This window comes from Anabrus simplex, chromosome 1 (assembly GCF_040414725.1).
Source record: "Anabrus simplex isolate iqAnaSimp1 chromosome 1, ASM4041472v1, whole genome shotgun sequence".
Taxonomy (NCBI): Eukaryota; Metazoa; Arthropoda; class Insecta; order Orthoptera; family Tettigoniidae; genus Anabrus; species Anabrus simplex.
Genome location: NC_090265.1, coordinates 353,091,231 through 353,112,193, shown reverse-complemented (window position 1 = coordinate 353,112,193; position 20,963 = coordinate 353,091,231).

Sequence of the window (20,963 nt, the reverse complement as noted above, 5' to 3'; positions counted from 1 at the left end):
TTAAGGGCCCCTGGGGGAATTTCAGTCATCTCTTACGACACGCAGGGGATAATGTGAATGTATTCTACCACCCCACCCCCCACCCCCACCCACAGGCGGTTTCAATCTTAAAACTGAGCCAATTCCCTAGATATCACAAACATAACACTGGAGTCGGATGACAGCAAGAGTTTACCAAGCGAGAGCAAGGGCGAGGAGACTTGAGTCCCAACAAATGGGGTTATGTTTTTCCTGTTTCATACCCACTATTAAAAATTACAGCCATAAGCAACAAAATCATACCACCTTACGAACTTCAGCAAGAAACAAATTTCATAAATTGTGACGGTACGAGTTACGGATATAAGAAAGCGGAAACAGAGGAGGAATTTAGGCGCAGGGACTCTTAGGTAAACAAATAAGAAGACGACTTAGGGTTTGAGGTTGTTATTTCGAAGCATTTTGCGGCCTTTCCCTTTCTTTTGCCGATATCTTCATTTTTCGAAGTATCGGATCTCTTTCAATTTCGTTCTGATTAGTGATAAGGCAGGATTGTTGAGGAGTTGTCTTTCCTTTTGAAGCAATCACAAATTTAATAAATGATAGGAGAATTAAACTTAAGGTATGCTGTTAAAAGCCAGAGGTATCTTTCTCTAAATAAATGAACCATTTTGCCAAAGAAAAATAGTCATATCGTCTCATGGAACCAACAATACAGCGTAATATTACGATACAAATGTCAAACCTATGAAGTGTCTGCCGCCATGACAGTTACAGGCAACAGTTACTTCGGTGAGCTTCAGCGAGGGGCGCTGTAACGAGTATGTTTTAGCTGTCTATATCATCCATGTCGTTAAGCGTTGCTCCGAGCAAAAGGAACTTGACTGCTTAATGGAATTCACCCTGGTGGTGCTTAGCTCTTCTCTGTATTACATTGTTACTTTCTAATCGAGATTGGTAACATATCTATGTGAGTGTACATGTGCGTAGTTGCGTTTATAAATAGCCTATCTGAAATATTGTTTCCTGTTTCAGAAGCGTTGCGACGGGACGTTAATTTATTTTCACTTTCGAAATTTTCGGCTACTGAAATTTCATTAGGAACCCTTGTGTCTGAAATTCTTTTCTGGGCGGGGTTTGTGGTTGTTATTTCGAAGCATTTTGCGGCCTTTCATTTCCTTTTGCCGATATCTTCATTCTTCGAAGTATCGGATCTCTTTCAATTCCGTTCTGATTAGTGATAAGGCAGGATTGTTGAGGAGTTGTCTTTCCTTTTCAAACAATCGCCAATACGGCCATTTCCATTTTGTTGCTGATTGCTATTTTCAACCTGAACTTTCCCTTCCTTTTCCGATATCTTCATTCTTCGAAGGTATCGCATCTCTAATTATTTCGTTCTGATTAGTGTTAACAGAAGATTGTTGCGTATATTTACTTCCTCTCGAAACAATAATCACAACCACCTCTCTTTCGTTGACTATTACCCTGCCTTTCCAGTTTCTGCTCGGGGAGGGGTTTCTGCTTTTGTTATTTTCGAGCCCTTGCCCTTATTTTGCTAATAACTTTATTCTTCGAAGTATCGGATCTCTTTCAGTTTTTTCTGATTAGTGTTAATAGAGGATAGTTCCCCTGTTGTACTTCCTCTTAAAACAATAATCACCAGCACCACCGCCACCACCAAAAAACAATCACCACCACATCCACTTTGCTGCCCATTACAGAGTTACTGATTGGGTTTTGACACTTTTGTGACTGTTCTTTTCACCATGCCTGCTAGGAAGCGAATTAACATTGGACGGTCCTTATCAAAAGCTAAAAAAGTGAAAATACTGAGGGCTTCCCAGACTGCTTCACACCGCGAGGCCAGACTCAATGCAGACAGACTGAGGAAGACCACTGACCGTTATTCCGAGACTGCTTCTGAGCTCGAGGCCAGGCTTAGCTCACAGAGAGCACGCCAGGCCACATCCAGGGCGTCTAAAGGTACGATTTGGAACCTCGCCGCCGTGGCCGCGCGCTGCCGCTGCCATGGCGGCGGAAGTTCACTACCGCTTCACATGTATCCTTCCGGGATGCATTTGGAACTCCTCCGCCGCTGCGCCGCGTTTGGAGCGGGGCTGCCCAGCCGCGCCAGTAGCAGTCTGGCAGCTCGGTCGCGCGCCGCCGAACAAGCATTCATAATGTCTTTTTCACCGTCAGATGACGAAAAACTCGTGGAGCTTGTATCAAGATATCCACTTCTGTACGATGCAAAGGTGGCAGGTTATAAAGACGCAGTACTGCGAGACAATATTTGGAAGGAGATTGGAGACAAATCAAACAAACCCGGTAAGTTGAACATTTATTCCATTATACATATACATATGTTACTATTGTACACACTCATTGGCACATTCCGTTTCGTACACTGGGAACAAAGCATACTTTGAACACAATCATTGGCAGAAACTTACTAGTTGCCAGTTCTGTTAACGATGTCATGTTGCCAAGGTACTTGCCCAAGTGGACTTGAGAAATAGCTCTTGAATTTGTTTCTCACTTCGAAGCCACTAGCGTTTGCATATCCACCCCTTCGATGAAAATGTATCATATTATCTGATGGGAGGTTAGCTGTATCAGATATGACGTAATGCGGTTTACATAGTTTTTCTAGGTACCCTTCCCGTAATAAATTGTGCAAACAGCATGCGACTGATATGAGATAATCACATGTTTGGAGCGAGCAGGAAATGGGTGTGTAAAATACACTAAAAACTTGGGAAAGGATTGCAAATGCGTTTTCAGATACCCTCCTTGCTCGACTTAAGCGATAATTGAAAACTGCCTTCTTTAAACACCGTTTGGCGTCCTCTCTGGAATAAGGTTTCATCATAAATGTATCTAAAGCGAAGGCTTCCTCGCCTACAACAACACATGGGGCTATTGCATCACTACCTGGTAAGGCACTTTCTTCAGGGATATTGAACTGCCTGGCCGCAATCTTCTTTCCCATGGCAGATTTCTTGAAAATGCCACTGTCGCCTTCTCTTCCATAGGAACCTATATCCACTGCTATAAATTTGTAATCTGCACTTACAAGAGCCAGAAGAACAATGGAAAAATATTGTTTATAATTGAAGAATAGCGACTGGCTGTTATTGGGACACTTAATACGAACATGCTTACCATCAATTGCGGCTATGCAATTTGGAAAGTCCCACTGATACCAGAAATCGTCTGCTATACGTTTGAAGTCTCTCACTGTCAGATTAGGCATGAACATTGGAATGAGTTTTGTACTCATTATCGGTCATGTTTGCTTCACGATGACGCTGACATAGGATGGTGAAATGCGATATGTAAATGCCAGTGATTTGAAGGACTCTCCCGTTGCCATAAACCTAAAACAAATTCAATGAATTTACTGTGTGTACAGTAACTTATGTATAATTTAGGAGTACATAATTACATTGAAATCAGATCCATTAATTTTTTCTTTTAATTTTAGATGATGAATGCAAGAAACGTTGGAAGTCTCTGAGGGACTCTTATTTCAGATGTAAAAATAAAGAAAAGAAGGTAACGGGCTCAGCAGCTAGCAAAGTACCAAAATGGCATCTTTGCGACCGACTGATATTTTTAAATGCGGTACAAAGAGAGCGAATAAGCATTTCTAACATACATGAGCCATCACAAGAGAGCAGTAATGATGTGACACCATCCCTCGGTTCAGAAATACCCACGCAGTGTATTTCAGACACCCAAACACCGAGTACTGAAGACCAACCTATACCGAGCATTTCCAGTGAAATAACAAATATACGCAGATATCTCAAAAGGAAAACAAACAGTGACGATGGTCAACACAGTGAACTCATCAATCTCATGAAAAGAAGGGAGGAGCAGCGGCAGAAAGAAATGGAGAACTTGAATTCCACAAGATACAGCTCTCCGATAGAAAGTTTCGGGGAACATGTTAAAGCAGTGTTAAGTACTCTTTCTCCAACATCGATAATACAGGCAAAAACTGAAATATTTAATATTCTAACGAAGTTTGAACTTCAGCACGCCGGAATAAACTCTCAGTGAACATCAGTCTCCGAGGATTTTATGCAACTCTCCTCTCCTCAGAGCACAACATCGTCACACGGCAACAATACCTACCATGAATCTGTGCCTGTACATCTTCATGCTATTACGGACAAAGATTCTCAGGCTCCAAATGTGCATATTAATAACAGCTATTGGAGTTATACACTTAGTGATGAAATGTCGTAAAAATTTTATCTCTTGTTTACTATTTCGAAATACCTAATCATTGAAATTGTACACTCTTTTGGTTATTAAATCAATGTGGATACATGTGATATAAAATGGAATGTAGTTACAGAAACAAATGCAATAAAATGTGAATTTCATTCTTACTTGATTATTACAACTTTAGAGACATTCACACTTATTTTCAACTGTTTTCCTGAACGGAATAACTATTACTTACCGCAGGGTTAGGAAAAGTTTTTGTTGGGCATTGATGCACTTCCGCTGTGTACAAGGCTTCAAATCCTCAGCAACTAACGTCAATACCATCTCGAATTGGTCGTAGTTGAGTCTGCAGTATTGTCTAAACAGATCTTCATCTCTTTTTAGATGTCTTTCAATCAATATTTTAAAGCACCCTTCATCCTCTCGGTTTTTGTAGATATCGTTCGTCACTTTTCTTTTCCTTTTGCGGAGCAATAAAGCTAGAAGCATCAAGTTGTCATCGTCTTCTTCTTCCTGCAATAGTCTTCTTTTTGTTTGCATTTCGAACATGATTTGTGTACTGAACGGGTGAATCACACCAACTGCGCTACCGAGGAAGAGAGGAACGAATACACCACAACTGCTCAGGCGGCGCCGCCAGTGTCGGGCCGCCTCTGGCAGCGGCAGTGCGTGGCCACGGCGGTGATGTTCCAAATCGTACCTTAGACTGCTTCTGAGCGCGAGCGCGAGGCCAGACTCAATGCAGACAGACTGAGGAAGACCACTGACCGTGATTCGGAGACTGCTTCTGAGCGCGAGGCCAGACTCAGCTCGCAAAGATTTAGACAGGTGCGTGTAAGACAAACAGAATCAGAGGATCAGCGGAGGGCTCGAATGGAACACAACAGAGAGCACCATTCCCTCATACGCGAAAACCTAACTGCGGAGGAATATTCTCAGGCATTAACACAACGAAGAAGTAGCTACGCGTCGTTAAATGAAATGCAAAATACTCACCAGAAGGAGAAAAGACAACGTGCAGCAGAAAGACGCACATCAGAGACCACCGATGAATATCGCAGACGGTTAGATGAAGATAGAGTGAGACATGCTGATGTTACAGAATTATATTCAACGTCAGTTGAATCTAGGTGTCCTAATATACATACATACATACATTTTATTGAACATAACAGGCGACTTCGCCCCTATACATGTTCACATGCAATAATAATAATAATAATAATAATAATAATAATAATAATAATAATAATAATAATAATAATAATAATAATAATAATAATAATAATGATAAAATGAATAATAAATAATAATAATAATAATAATAAAATGGATAATAATAATAATAGTAATAATAATAATAATAAGGATGATAATAATAATAAGAATAATTAGCAGTCATTAGCTGAAGCAGTTCACTCACTCAGTGTTCATCCAGTGTCCTTATTATGCTCTGTACTTGCGTCACATTCTTGTTACTGACCTACACCTGATCCATAATCAAACAACAACACTCAGCATTTCAGCACTTGCATTCCAGCTAACTTTAAAACAAACAGACCATGCAATCCTGTCCTCTTACCCAACTCCACCTAACTAAGTACTCAGTCCCTATATTCCCTAATCCATTAGAATTTTAACATACTATCCCCTTCCCTTATACAGATAACTATTCCACCCCCCTATTCCCCTGCCCACCCTCTAACTCACTCTCCTTCATTTTACTCTCGCAGGCCTTTTTTGTCGCACAAAAATACCTGTTCAATTCACCCCCTTTTTCCCATTGTTTAATAATCCATCTCAGTATTGCGTTCTCATCCCCTCTCCCCAATATTTCCCGATGCTCGGCACTCAATAATCCATGTCTTAACCCCCTCGTTACCTCACAGTCTCTTAGCAAGTGAAACTCATCATTTACATCTCCACAAAGTACACACCTTGTCTTATCCCTCCCCTGTAACCAGCCTGTATTCCTTGGTAAACCTAAAAGCCACCACATCATCCCATATCGTTTTGACCTATCGACGTATCTAATATTCAACCCTGCTATCTCCTCTATTTTCGTCAAAACAGTCAGCGAATTTCTTAGTCTGCTTTCCCCCAATAATTTCTGCCTATGGATATCTCTAATTCTCCTTTCCAGTATATTCATCCCTCTCACTTCTGTCCTTGACCAAACCTCCCCCCACAGGTGTCCTAATCCTATCCTCTCCAAATATCCCTTTATTTTTTCTAACCATCCACCCTTATACATGCTCTTAAATTGCTGTACATATGCTGCCTGTAAAACTCTCCCACCTTCCTGTCTTTTTAAATTCATCCAGTATCTAACTATTCTTTTCACACCCTCTGATTCCAAATCCTCCCCACACATTAATTCCGCCCCTACATTTGCTGTACACCTCGGTAAGCCCATCACTAACTTAGCAAAACTACTAACAATCCTTCTTAGTTCCTCTCTTTTCTCATCCAGCCCCCAAACTTCTGCTCCGTATAATACCCTCCCAACGATTACCGACCTGAACACGAGTCTCAGTGTTTTATAACTGATCCCCGGGTACTTGAGTAGCAAATTTCTGACTGAGGCTAAGGCTGCCAATCCTCTATATTTCACTCTTTTGATCTGGTCACTCCAAGTTCCTTTATCATTAAAAATAACTCCTAGATATTCCAACTTCCTTACCTGTTCCAATCTTTCTCCCTGAATTACCCAATTTCCTTCTATCTTTCTTCTTTTGTCCACCTGTACTACCAATATTTTAGACTTATTTCCATTAATTTTCAATCCCCATTTCCTCGCAAATAGTGTCACTGACTCTAAGGCCCTATTCATCGCCCCTGAAGTAAGCGTCATCAATAACACATCATCCGCAAATATCAGTCCTGGTACTTCCATACCATTAATTACTGGTACAGCCCAATTTTCTGCCCCAAACCCCTCTAAAATATCGTTAATAAATAAAATAAACAGTATTGGCGATAACTTGCATCCTTGTTTTAAACCCACCTTGGACTCTAATGGTCCACTCAATCTCCCTTCTCCCAATTTTACACAAAACCTAACGTCCCTATATATTCCTTCCACTGCCCTCAACATCTTCTCCGAAATCCCTAACCTACCTAATTTCTCTAGTAGGGCCTCTCTATTCACCTTGTCAAAAGCTTTCTCAAAATCTATTGCTGCTACATAAACCGTGCTTCTAGCCATATTCTTATACTTTTCTAAAATAGTCTTTACTATCATTATATTATCCACTGTTCTTTTCTTTTTCCTAAATCCACCTTGGTAATCTGTCAAAATTTCATTTTCTTCCGCCCACCCGCTTATTCTGTTCGCTAGCACCCCAGTATATATTTTACTCAAAGAATCCAACAGAGATATACCTCTATAACTGTTCACATTGTTCCTACTACCCTTCCCCTTGTATATAGGGCATATAATTCCTGTTTCCCATTCCTTAGGGTAATTTCCTCCCTCAAATATCCTATTGAATAGTTTAACCATGCCCTCTATCATTATCTCATTTTTACTAATTTCCTTCCAAAACTTGTTATTTATACCATTACACCCCCCGGCCGACTTCGCTCTGGCTCTGCTTATCACTCTCCGGATTTCCTCTCTTGTGATTTCTTTATCCAGGTCATAAATTGCCACTCCCCTATTCCTCCAAATTACTACTTCTCCCGAACCTCTCCATCTATCACCCCCCTTTTTTCCTAGTAATTCATCAAAGTGCCTGACCCATTGCACTTCCTCAATACTCATTCTCTCTATATTCCTTCCACCCTTAATAATTCTATTAATCTTATCCCAAACTCTCTCAAAATTGTTTGTCTTACAGTCATTATTTATGGCTTCCATTTGTTCCTCTAACCACGTCTTTTTTGTCTCAGAGATTTTCTTTTTATACTCCTTCCTCAATCTACAGAAAAACTCCCTTTCTTGGCTCCCACCTTTCCTTCTATATTCTCCTAACGCGTCCATCACCTTCCTCCGCAATCCTTCACACTCCCTATTAAACCATTCTTCTCCCTCTTTCTTATTTCCTTTTCTAGCTTTCACCTTCTGCGCTATCATCTTTATTGGATGTAGCAACAATTCCAAGGCTTTATCAGTATTATTCTCTTCTAACGCCCCTTCCCACCCATATTTCAGAAGATGTAGCTCCTCCTTTACTACCCTATTCCAATCCCGGCCCACCTTCTCTGTCCATTTATACTTATTATAACCACTCCCTCGTTTGTCATTTGTCTCATCTTCCTTCATTGTACACTTCTCTTCCTCCCTTTTCAGCATAACCCTCACCGGGAAATGGTGTGATTCAATCCATTCTCCTATTTCCATACTTACAACTTCCTCAATCATCCCTTCCGAACTTAAAACCATATCTATCACACTACCCCCTTTCTCCGTAACATATGTCAATTTCCCCGTCCTGTCACCCTCTATCCACCCATTCAGAATATACAAATTTCCCACAGCACACATCTCTAGGAGCTTCTCTCCATAACTATTTGTAATTTTGTCCTCACTCCTTCTACTTTCCAACAAACACATTCCATCCTCCCTACTATAAACTGGGCTCTGTTCTCCTATTCTCGCGTTCCAATCCCCAAATAACAACATATCCTCCTCACCTGGATACATTCCCCTTATCCTACCAATATCCACCAATAACTCTTCAAAAAAATATGTATTTGCATATGCTGAATTACTAGGGTGGCAGTAAACAAAAGCTAGATTTATTTTCTTCCTCCTTCCCTCACTCCCTCCCAAATTCAATCTCAGCCATATGGTTTCCATCATATCGGTCTCTATATCCTCTACTCTTTCACTAATTTCTTCCCTAATTAGAACTATCATCCCTCCTGGTGCTCGTCCCTTATTCCTCTCTTTTCTTCTATATTTATATTTTATCTCAAACCCCTTCCATGAAATCTCCCTCCCTGTTTCCAACCACGTCTCCAAGAGTGCCACAACATCAAAACTTTCAATTTCTTCCCGAACTTTCTTGTTTCCTAATTTGTTCCTTAATCCCTCAATATTCACACATCCTATCTTCCAATATAGTTATAGCTTTCCCTCCCTCCCTTCTAGGTCCCCCCCTCTATTCTTACTTCTAGTATTTATCGACCTCTCTCCCTCTGTATCCTCCATCCCTTTACGTACTTTTCCCCATATGTCTTTTAAGCTCTTACTTCTGACTTTACTCATAATTTTTTTACCTTCTTGTCGATCTGTCTCCTCTTGACCTTTCTTGTTCACTACACCACTGCACCCTGCTCTCACCCCTTCTTGCTGCTCACCCCCACTCACCCCCTCACTATTTTGGACTTCTGAATCCACCTTCCTTTGTCCTTTCTTGCTCACTGCACCTCTACACTCTACTCTCCCAGTTACTTGCTGCTCACTCTCACCGTCCACTTCACTATCTTGATCTTCTGTCTCCCGGCTGCACTGCCCATTTTCTTCCGAGATGCTCTGCTCTCCTGCCACGTCCCTCCTCCTCTTCTTTTCTTCTTTCTTCTTCCCATCTTGCCTTGTCCTCTCACCACCCTCAACCCTCTCGTTTTCGTCCATTTCCTTTAGCTTCGTCACTGAATGTACTCTAACCCATCGCCCGTTTGTCACCTCCAACCTCAGACCTCTTATTCGGGCCTTTAGCCCCTGGTTCCTCGCTCTCCAAAGGTGCCTATTCAAGATCTTCATATTTTCACTTCCTTCTCTTCCTATGTCTCCTTTCACCCCTATTTTCAGTCCTTGTAAATTCTTGCTGTTACTTAACACAGATTCTGCCATTAAGGTTGAGAACAATTTAACCCTAATTGGCCTCCGGCCTTTGATTTTACCAACTCTCTCTACATCATCTATGTCTAACTCACTAAAGTTAATCTTCATTGCATCACGTATAACTTCCACCACCTTATATATCAGCTCAATCTTGCTCTCTCTCGCCCCTTCCTCAACTCCATATATAAATATGGCTTTTTTCAATCTCTCCTGCCTGTACCCCTCCGCTTCTTTCTTCATCTTCATCACCTCCTCTTTCAGATGTTTCACTTCCCCTCTCAATAACTCGATTTCTTTCTCATTATTGACCACTCTCCTGCTCGATTCCTCTGTCTTCGTTTCAAGCCATTTCTTCATGTTCCCTATCTCCTTTCTCTGCTCCTCCATCATGTCCTTTATTTCCTGCACCTTATCCCATTGACACTTTTCCTGCATAACTTCACTTACAACCACCCTGAGTGCGGCCAAATCCTCCGTACTATATTTTCCACTGGTATTTGGGCCTGGGTTTACTTCCACCCCCCCCCCCCCCAATAACCAGTAGCACTGCTATCACTGTCACCACCAGCACCGCTTCACTCATTTTCAATCCGTCCGTACTTAGCACCAATCCACTCCTGGTCTCCTTCTTCTGCCTTGCCTGCCATTTCCCAATAGCGGCCCGGTACTGTTCAATGGCGACCATGTTTACAGCACGCACTTCACTACGCAACCTCTCTCCTCGACCGCTCGAGCTAGACCGGGAGGTGTCCTAATATGATTCCTTGGCAAGAAAAGCAGCGAAGTGCATATGCTTATAACCCTCTTATCGACTACCATTCAAGAGCCCATATAGGAACTTTGAGTAAAGTGCGTCCTTTCTGTACTGCTCTCAAATGGAAGCAAGAGTCAGAAGGAATGTGCTGCTCTTCCGGAAAAATTAAATTAAATCCTCTAACTCCTCTACCGCAACTTCTTATTTCCCTGCTAAATGGGACACATACTGACTCTCGCCACTTTCTTCAGTTTGTGCGAGCCTACAACAGCGCATTCCAAATGACAAGCTTCGGAGCTGCAAAAGTAGTGGAAGGGAAAATTATATGCCAACATTCAGAATTCAAGGACACTAGGTTCACTACTTCATTGTTTGTGTTTTCACTACTCCCTGCAAACAATGAAAATTCTAAATATCTTCAAATTTATTTCATTGCAGACCACAAGGCACAGGTAGATCAAAGAACAGCAATAATACCGAATTTTAAAAGCCATTTAGTTAATGATTTGCAGAGCATGTTACATGATGTGAACCCGTATGTCAAGGAACTGAAGACAACTCTAGAGACAATGCCGGACGGTGACACCCACAAGATTGTGATCCACGCCGACCGAGTTCCTGCTGGTGAGCACAGAGGCTGTTATAATCAGCCAACAACAAACGAGATAGCTGTCTTATTGGTTGGGCAGGAATGTGATAAGCGAGACATCGTACTTCGGACAAGAGACCAGGGCCTGAGACGAATATCTGAAACCCACCGAATATACGACGCTCTCCAATATCCCCTGATGTTCCCTCGTGGAGATGATGGCTACCACTTCTTACTGCACCACGTAGACCCACGAACCGGAGAACTAAAGACCCCTCTCAAGAAAATATCTTCTCTCCAGTTTTATTCTTATCGTATTATGATAAGACGAAGAGAGATAAACTACTTAATTTGTTACCGTCAGCTGTCCAATCAGTTCTGGGTAGACATGTATGCAAAGATAGAGACTGAAAGGTTAGTCTATATCAGAACACACCAAAGTTAACTAAGGGCAGAGAGCTACATCCACCTTAAGGACGCCCTGAGGCAGGACGAGGGTAACATAGCAGATTTGGGACGGTTAGTCATTTTACCGTCCACTTTCACTGGAGGACCCCGATATATACACGAGCGATCTCAGGATGCATTCTGTTACGTGCGAAAATACTCGTGCCCAGATCTATTCATTACAATTACAACCAATCCAAAATGGGAAGAAATTGGCAATGCCGTATACAATGGTCAGTCAGCGAATGATCGTCACGACATTATTACACGTGTATTTCACATGAAATTATATGCCTCATGGACTTACTAACCAAAGAACAATATTTGGGCCAGCTCTTTGTTTTATGTACTCTGTTGAATGGCAAAAGCGTGGCTTGCCTCACGCCCACTTATTATTATGGCTTGAGGACAAGATACGATCTGTCGATATTGATAAGGTCATTAGCGCTGAACTTCCAGATCCAGATAACGATCCAGAGCTTTTTAACATAGTCAAATGTCACATGGTCCATGGGCCATGCGGATCTTTCAACGTAGGCTCACCATGTATGAAAGGTGGACGATGCTCAAAACGATACCCACGAGAATTCGTCAATGAAACTGTCACAGGGAGCGATGGGTATCCATCTTACAAGCGCAGGAATCCTTCTAAGGGTGGCTTCACCGCACGCCTTGTGCTAAATGGACAGAATATGGAAGTGGATAATAGATGGATAGTGCCATACTCTCCTGTTTTGTCTAGGGTATTCAAAACACACATCAATGTTGAATACTGCAACAGTGTTAAGTCCATAAAATACATCTGTAAGTGCATCAACAAAGGAAGCGATCAAGCAGTCTTAGGTTTGCAAGACAAAAATGATGAAGTGTGCCAGTATCAGAGCGGAAGGTACATATCCAGTTCAGAAGCAGTTTGGCGAATTCTTTCATTTCCTATCCATGAAAGGTATCCCCCAGTAATGCATTTAGATGTTCATCTAGAAAATTTTCAAAGAATTGTGTTTACTGCAGAAACGGCTAAAGACATAGTAGAAAATCCACGTAACACCACCTTAATGGCATTCTTCAATTTATGTCAGACAGATGATTTTGCTAAGACACTGTTGTATAAAGACGTTCCCTCTTACTACACGTATAACAAACAGCAGGGTACCTTTGTAAGAAGAAAGAAAGGAGTACCTGTGGTGGCATTTCAGGCCGTTAGAAAGCAGCACGTAATTAGCCGAGTGTATGCAGTCCGTCCTAATAATTCCGAGTGCTTCTATTTACGCATGCTCCTGTTCACTGTCAGGGGACCAACCTCCTTCACTGACCTTCGCACCGTCAATGGCATACTTCATCCGACATATCGGAGTGCAGCAAAGCCCGTGGGCTACTCCTGGATGACTCTCAATGGAAAGAAACACTGAGGGAAGCGATCGTTTCACAAAGCCCAGAAAAACTTCGCCGGCTTTTTGGTATATTGTTAGTATTTTGCAGTCTCTCTGATCCGTTGAATCTGTGGAATAAATATAAGGAGAGCCTAGCAGAAGATTTCTTACGACAACTTTCTCACTGTAACGACAGTACTGCTGATAAAATGATCGCCCATGTGGAAGACAGATGTCTTCAAGACCTTGAGGAATACGTTCTATCGATTGGCGGTCAACCTTTGAACATTTACGGCCTTCCTTCCCCTCAGATCTTACAAACGTTAAATGCTGACTATCTCAGAGAAACAAATTACGATAAAGAAGCGTTAAGGTCTTCTGTTCTACTAAATGAACCAAAACTTACAGATGAGCAGACTGTAGTATATAGAGAAGTATTAAACTGTGTTAGAAATGAGGAAAGTAGAATGTGTTTCTTAGACGCTCCGGGAAGAACTGGAAAAACATTCCTGATTAACTTACTGTTGTCTAAGATCAGAGAGGATAGTAAGATTGCTGTAGCAGTAGCCTCTTCGGGGATCGCAGCCACTCTTTTACCCGGTGGTAAAACTGCTCACTGGATGTTTAAAGTGCCTATACATCTAGACTGCACAGAGTCACCAATATGTAATATCACAAAACAAAGTAATATGTCCAAGGTTCTGCAAGACTGCAGTCTTATAATTTGGGATGAATGCACTATGGCTCACAGAAAGGCGATTGAAGCAGTTGACCGAACGCTGCGGGACATCCGAAACAGTGATAACTTCTTTGGAGGTGTCCCTATCCTCTTTTCTGGGGATTTTCGTCAAACGTTACCGGTTGTTCCAAGAGGGAGCAGAGCAGATGAAGTGAACGCTTCACTAAGAAGATCATCACTTTGGCCAAATATCAAAAAAACTGTCCCTGACACAGAATATGAGGGTACATCTAGGAGGTGATGAAAACATACATACCTTTACTGAAAGTTTGTTGTCGATTGGAAACGGCTCACTCGGAGATAGTAACGGGATCATTACTCTTTCTGATGAATAGTATATTGGTACTAACGTTGAAGCTCTCATTTCGTCGGTGTACCCGGACATAGAAAATATTAGGAGCAAACCCACCTCATGGCTCTGCTGCAGAGCAATCTTAACTCCAACTAATGAAGAAGCGGCGTACATTAATTCGACTATCCTCACAATGTTCCACGGTGAAGAGACAGTTTATACGTCTGTCGATCAAGTAATCAACTCTGACGACGCAGTTCACTATCCTCCTGAGTTCCTGAATTCTGTAACGGCTCCGGGGCTTCCATCGCACAAAATTACCTCAAAGATCGGCGCACCAATCATACTCATGCGCAATCTCAGCCCACCTAATTTGTGCAATGGGACAAGGCTTCAGGTGAATGCCCTCCACAAACACGTGATAGAGGCAACTATCATGACTGGATGCGGTGAAGGACAGTCAGTTCTCATCCCGCGGATACCATTAATCCCAACCAACTACCCGTTTCAGTTCAAGCGTCTGCAGTTTCCAGTCAGCCTCTGCTTTGCGATGACTATTAATAAATCCCAAGGCCAGACGTTGAGTATTGCTGGACTTGACCTCAGATCGCTCTGCTTCTCCCACGGGCAACTGTACGTCGCATGTTCCCGAGTCAGCAGCAGCAAGTCCCTGTTTATATGTGCACCAAAAAATAAAACACGAAATATTGTTTATCAAGAAGTTCTTCAATGACTCTGTTCTTCCTTCGCTTCAGTACGTGTACTGATGAAATATTATATGAAATTGATCCCATAAACTGAATAGACTCCGAATTATGGGAAGGTCATCAGCGTTACTTAATTTTTCCTCGCACACTATTGATTATCTGCAAGTAGAAATGGGGACATGCCATCGTAATGAAAACTGGCAGAATCGACACTGATTGGGTATATGGAAGAAGACTTAAAGTTAAAATGGGAATTCTCCAAATTGACTGCGAATCGCCGTAGGCAAGTGGGCCTGCCTTTAAAATGAAAACTCCCTAACTCGATTGTGAATTGCAGTTGGTAAGGGGGCCTGCTATTATAAAAAAACCTTCCGAATTCGACTGTGACTGGAAATAGGAAAGGATATCCGCCGTTATAATATCAACTGCGAACTCGACTGTGACTGGGACTGATAAACTCTACCAGCAATGATGATGAAAACTACCCATTTTGATTGTGACTGGTAGTAGGCAAGGGGGACTGCCACTATCATTAAAACTCCTCAACTCGATTGTGACTCGCAGTAGGCAAGGGGAACTGCCTTTATAATTAAAACTCCTCAACTCGATTGTGAATTTCAGTAGGTAAGGGGGCCTGCTATTATAAAAAAACTCCCCAATTCGACTATGACTGGAAATAGGAAAGGAGATCCGCCGTTATAATGTCAACTGCGAACTCGACTGTGACTGGGACTGATAAATTCTACCGGCAATGAGGATGAAAACTACCCATTTTGATTGTGACTGGTAGTAGGCAAGGGGGACTGCCACTATCATTAAAACTCCTCAACTCGATTGTGACTCCTATTAGGCAAGGGGAACTGCCTTTATAATTAAAACTCCTCAACTCGATTCCGACTTGCAGTAGGCAAGCGGGACTACCCTTATAATTAAAACTCGCCAACTACACTATGACTGAATATAGGAAAGAGGGCTGTGGCTACCGATAACAAGTGGGCCGGCCATTATAATGAAACCTGCGAAAGTGCGTTGTGACTGGCAATAAGAGAAAGTATGCCTGTCATCTATATAAATAAAATCGTAACGAACGAGTGTCCGTACATTGACTATTTTGGCAAAATTTCCGTACAGTTATCCGTTTCACTTTTAATAATGGCCATCCGCATAATTTTTAGCTTTGGTGTCTGTTTGTCTCTTTCTTTGGCAGTTTGCCTGATTGTCTATAACTTGAAAACTACTGGATATATTTCTACCAAACTTCATATTTAGAATCCACCTGTCCTTGGGTAAGTTTTAGGGCCAATGTTGTTTCTAAAGCCCTGAATTGACTGGGGGTTAATACGAAACCGAAACCGTGATTTATCACTCCCATAAAATAAACACAACCAAACTTAATAGAAATCTACCTGCTTTAATATAAACCAATTTCTAAACCTTTTTTTCTCATGTGCATCATTTCGATACGAGATGTCATTAACGGACCATTTTTCGGTACAAGTTCCACCGGACTTAACTCAAGAGCGGGTGCGTGCAAAGCCTATATCTTATAACTTGAAAACTACTGGAGATATTTCAACCACACTTCATATTTAGCATCCCCCTGTCCAAAGGCAAGTTTTTATATCCATACCATGTCAAATTCCCGGAATGGACTTGGGGTTTATAGGGAACCGAAACAGTGATTTTACTCTCCCACAATATATACAAGACCAGCCTGACTGGAAATCGACCAATCTTGATGGAAATCCATTTTTCTCATGTGCATTTTTTCGACAGGAGGAATAATAAGGGAGATATCACGAACGGTCGGTTTTGCAGCCTAAGTCCTGCGGACATAGCCCAAAAGTTGTTTTACGTGGAGCAGATTCCTTATCTATCTATATAAATAAAATCGTAATGAGCGTGTATCTGTGCATTGACTATTATGGCGAAGTTTTCGTACAGCTATCCGTTTAAGGTGTAATAATGACCATCTGCATATTTTTTTAGCTATAGTTTCCTGAAAGTCCTGATTTTAACCCCCCCCCCCCCCACTCACTCAAAATCAAGATTGCGGCACAATCTGCCAGACGAACCAGAAAATTGAAATTATACAAAAGTATACGATTTAGCCTGTGACCGACGGAAAACTTCCAAGACCTTTAAATATTTCATTTTTTATTCCCGAAGAATAACGAAATATGGAGGCAATTTTAATGACGGTGCACACCTTCGTTTCGGGGTATTTTGCGGCTAAACGGTCAGTCGTATCAGAAAACGGGTGGCCCAATCTCAGTTCAATTTGGAGTGATCTACATCTTTGGTCCTATGACGTTTCGTCGTATCTCTATTCCTCATATGTTACATTTGTCTCAATTTCTCTATTATAGCTGCATTTTGCTCTTTTTGCACGTATAATTCGTAGTTCGAATCACTTATATGAAAGATAGAATCATCTAATTCTACACGAATATTGGCCCACCCAGTATCCATACGTGAGTCAAATTCTATGTTTGTACCTGTCAGATTCATACACAAAAGTAATGCACTGTGAGACAACCATACCAAACTTTCACCCTATTCAACGTTTCTAACTCAATTTTACCCATCAATGGATTATACAGGAGAAAATATCTTAAGACTAGCCATTTAGACCTCTAAATGAGGCATCTTATGGCACAATCCGTTTGTCGATATGATGTATCGTTTAGCAGCAGTTAATCTGTAATGAAGGTTTGCAATATTGTAAACATGCATATACTTCGTATGTCGATCTATATATATTCATTGAAGTCGATTTGTAGCTATGTAGAAAGGGTGTGTTTGCCATTACAATCAATATTTCACATCGATAGTGACTCTCAGCAGGAGGGCGTCTGCTAGTGTAATTATTACTCTCCACATCGACTTTGACTGGCACTAGAAATGGGATCCTTCTCCAACTCCCTTGTAACTAGCATTAGTAAGGAGGGACTACCATTTTCATTACTAATACCCTTCATGATTTGACTGGCAGAAGTCAAGGGAGCATGCTGTGATGTTCCAAAATCCCCTAACCGATTGTGTTTGGGAGTAGGCAAGTGTGCTCGCCATTATAAACAAATTTACCCATCTAAAATGTGACTGGCATTAGGCATACAGTAGTGGCCTTGCTATTATAATGGAAACTCACCAACTCGGTGTGACTGTCATTAAGAGAAGGGGTCTGTCATTATAATGATAACAAGCGCAATTCAATTTTGACTGGCAGTAGGGAAGGTGCCTGCTATTATAGTAGAAACTTCTCCAGTGTAATCTGTCTGGAAGTAGGAAAGGGCGCCTGCCATTGTAACGAAAACTCACCAAATCGATTGTAACCGCGCAGTAGGTAATGGGGCCTCTCATTATAATGAAAATTTACTTACTCGATTGTTATTGGCAGTAGGCAAGTGAGCCTACCGTTATCATCACAACTCCGCAACTCGCACTTTACATTGCAAACAATGTATGGGAACCTCCCCCTGCTGTTTCTGGATAACGCTAAGAGACATGCAATTTTTAAAGAAATCTTATCACTACATGTACAGTAATTTACTTCGATATCTGTATACACTGTAGAATACCGTAGCGAAGCACGGGTACATTTGCTAGTCTACATATACGTATATATGCATACACTCAATTACAAATACGCAAGCAACAAGCAATGCATAATCGAATTGAATAATAATTATAACAAAATAATAGTAATCTCACAGATAAAATAATAATAATACGGACATAATAATAATGATAATGATAATAATACAGATAAAATAATAAAATAATAAAAATACAGCTATCATCTTGTAAAGGGATTTGAACCGTTACAAATGGTATGATGGAAAATGAGTTGAAAAGTCAGGTTGTGAGTTTTACAAAGAGGAAAAGTCTTCTCAGTTTTAATTACTGCGTTGATTGGGTGGGACTTCCTCATGGGAATTAATGTAAGCACCTAATTGTTAATATAAGGGAAAATCCTCATCAGTGTAATCACATAAACTGGATTGTAAAAAATATTTGCAGACCTCTTCATATGGATATGAGGGTATTTAGCGGATGTATTAATAAGTTCTTGATAACTAGCACTGTTTAATATTTTTTCAATTGATTTGTGTAGGATTTCATAGAACTGTTATAGGGGCACTGTTCACTCTCGTAGAATCACCCCTGTACAGTGAAATCTCTTTAAAATGTCCACAGACTTTATCGCGATGCTGTGGTATTTTTTTTTGCTAGTGGTTTAACGTCGCACTAACATATCGAATGTTTTCGAGGACGCAAAGATGGGAAAAGGCTAGGACTGGGAAGGTAGGCCGTAACCTTAATTAAGGTACATCCCCAACATCGATCTGGTGTGAAAATGTGAAACTACGTAAAATCATCTTCTTTTTGGTCTCCCTGTGGAATGTATCATCCGAAGCATTTTCAAAAAGATGGACTAATGCTTCACTGCTGAAACAATGCAATAACTAGAAACAACTCTACGTGTGCTTTGTATTCTTCCTTTCCTTATCGGCTGCATATCCAGTATATTAGCACAAGCTCGAAAATTTCCAGACAGTTTTGGGAAAGAATGATGAAGAACATACAGTTTGTCCGTGAATCTTGGAGCGGTAAACTTCCGCCACTTCATCTGCAGCACCTCCCACTGAAAGTTAAAGCCTGTGATTTGCATAGTTTCGAAATAAAACATTGGAAAAATTCTCATGAGTTTCTACACGCCAAACTTTGCCCCAAATAAAGCAGCAGCTCCATCGCATCCAACTGAAATAAGATTGTTTTTCAGAAACCCACATGTAACACCGTTTGTTTTCAGATAGTCGCTTCGCATTCACATCAGCCAAGCTGATTAAATCAAGAAATAAAATCGCAGGTTCTTGCATACTACATTCTTCTATACTCAGCGTTAAATAGAGGATCAAAGTGGAAATTCTACTGATCGATGGAGATTCATCTATGATAATTAACAATTTGGAATCTAATTCCAAGATTATCTTGATTATTTTCTTCGTCTCTCTCTTGCTACATGAAGAATAATATTTGAACATGCCATAGTCAAATGCAATACTGGTCCCATGTCCAGTCTATTCACTTCCTGAAGGTCATTTTTTGACTCAAAATCGGAGCAAGATTGATTCTTCTTTGCTATTTTGCGTGCGGTTCTAAAAACTTTCTTTGTACTTTCTTTGTTTTAAGCAGTAGATTTGGCAGTCACTTTTTGTAACGAGTTCTTTTCAGATTCACGTAAAATATTTTCCGTTGCTTTATGAGCAAAATTGTTTCTATGCTGGTATATTCTTTACGCAATGATTTCCACTATTTCTCTTTCGAATTTCCGTACGATATAACTTGGAAGTCCACCCGTTCTTCTGAAATTTTCATATTGTGCGAATTTTCTACACCTAGAAGACCAACAACCATGACTGTGTTACAACCTAGATCCCTTTTTCTTACGATCAACTTCCGATTTGTATCAGAAAACTTTGTGTGATACAGAACAACATGAATATAAAGCTGAATGTTCGTTTTTAACACAGAGATAAACGGAACTAGCAGCTTAACGCCTTTCGGTCCATATAACTATCATTATATTTAGACACAATGCGATTGTAGATCGTCAGATACTGTCAACCTTTTAGCTATAACGCATTTTTACTGAATGAATATGTCATTTTTTATTCATTCTTACAAAACTTCCTCAATTTACACAGAAAAAATAAAAGAGCAACAATCGGCAAAAGGAGAACATTGAGTGACTGAAGCCAAGCGCAATAGCGTAAGCCAGACATTGGCTGAAGGGACTTTATTATGTTTACAGATAGCATTTCCAACAGTTGTACGTAAATACCGACGTATTATATACAGTCATGTCTTAATTCATGGCTGTTATAATACATGTATTTTGTGTAATAAATTAATCCAATGGAATATATTATATTTCTTATTATTTCAGGAAGTGAGGGAGCGCCGCTCCCTTTAGCTCCCCCGGAAATTAAGCACTGCTAATTTTGATGAATAATTGACAACTGTTTCTTTTAACAGGCTCCTGAACT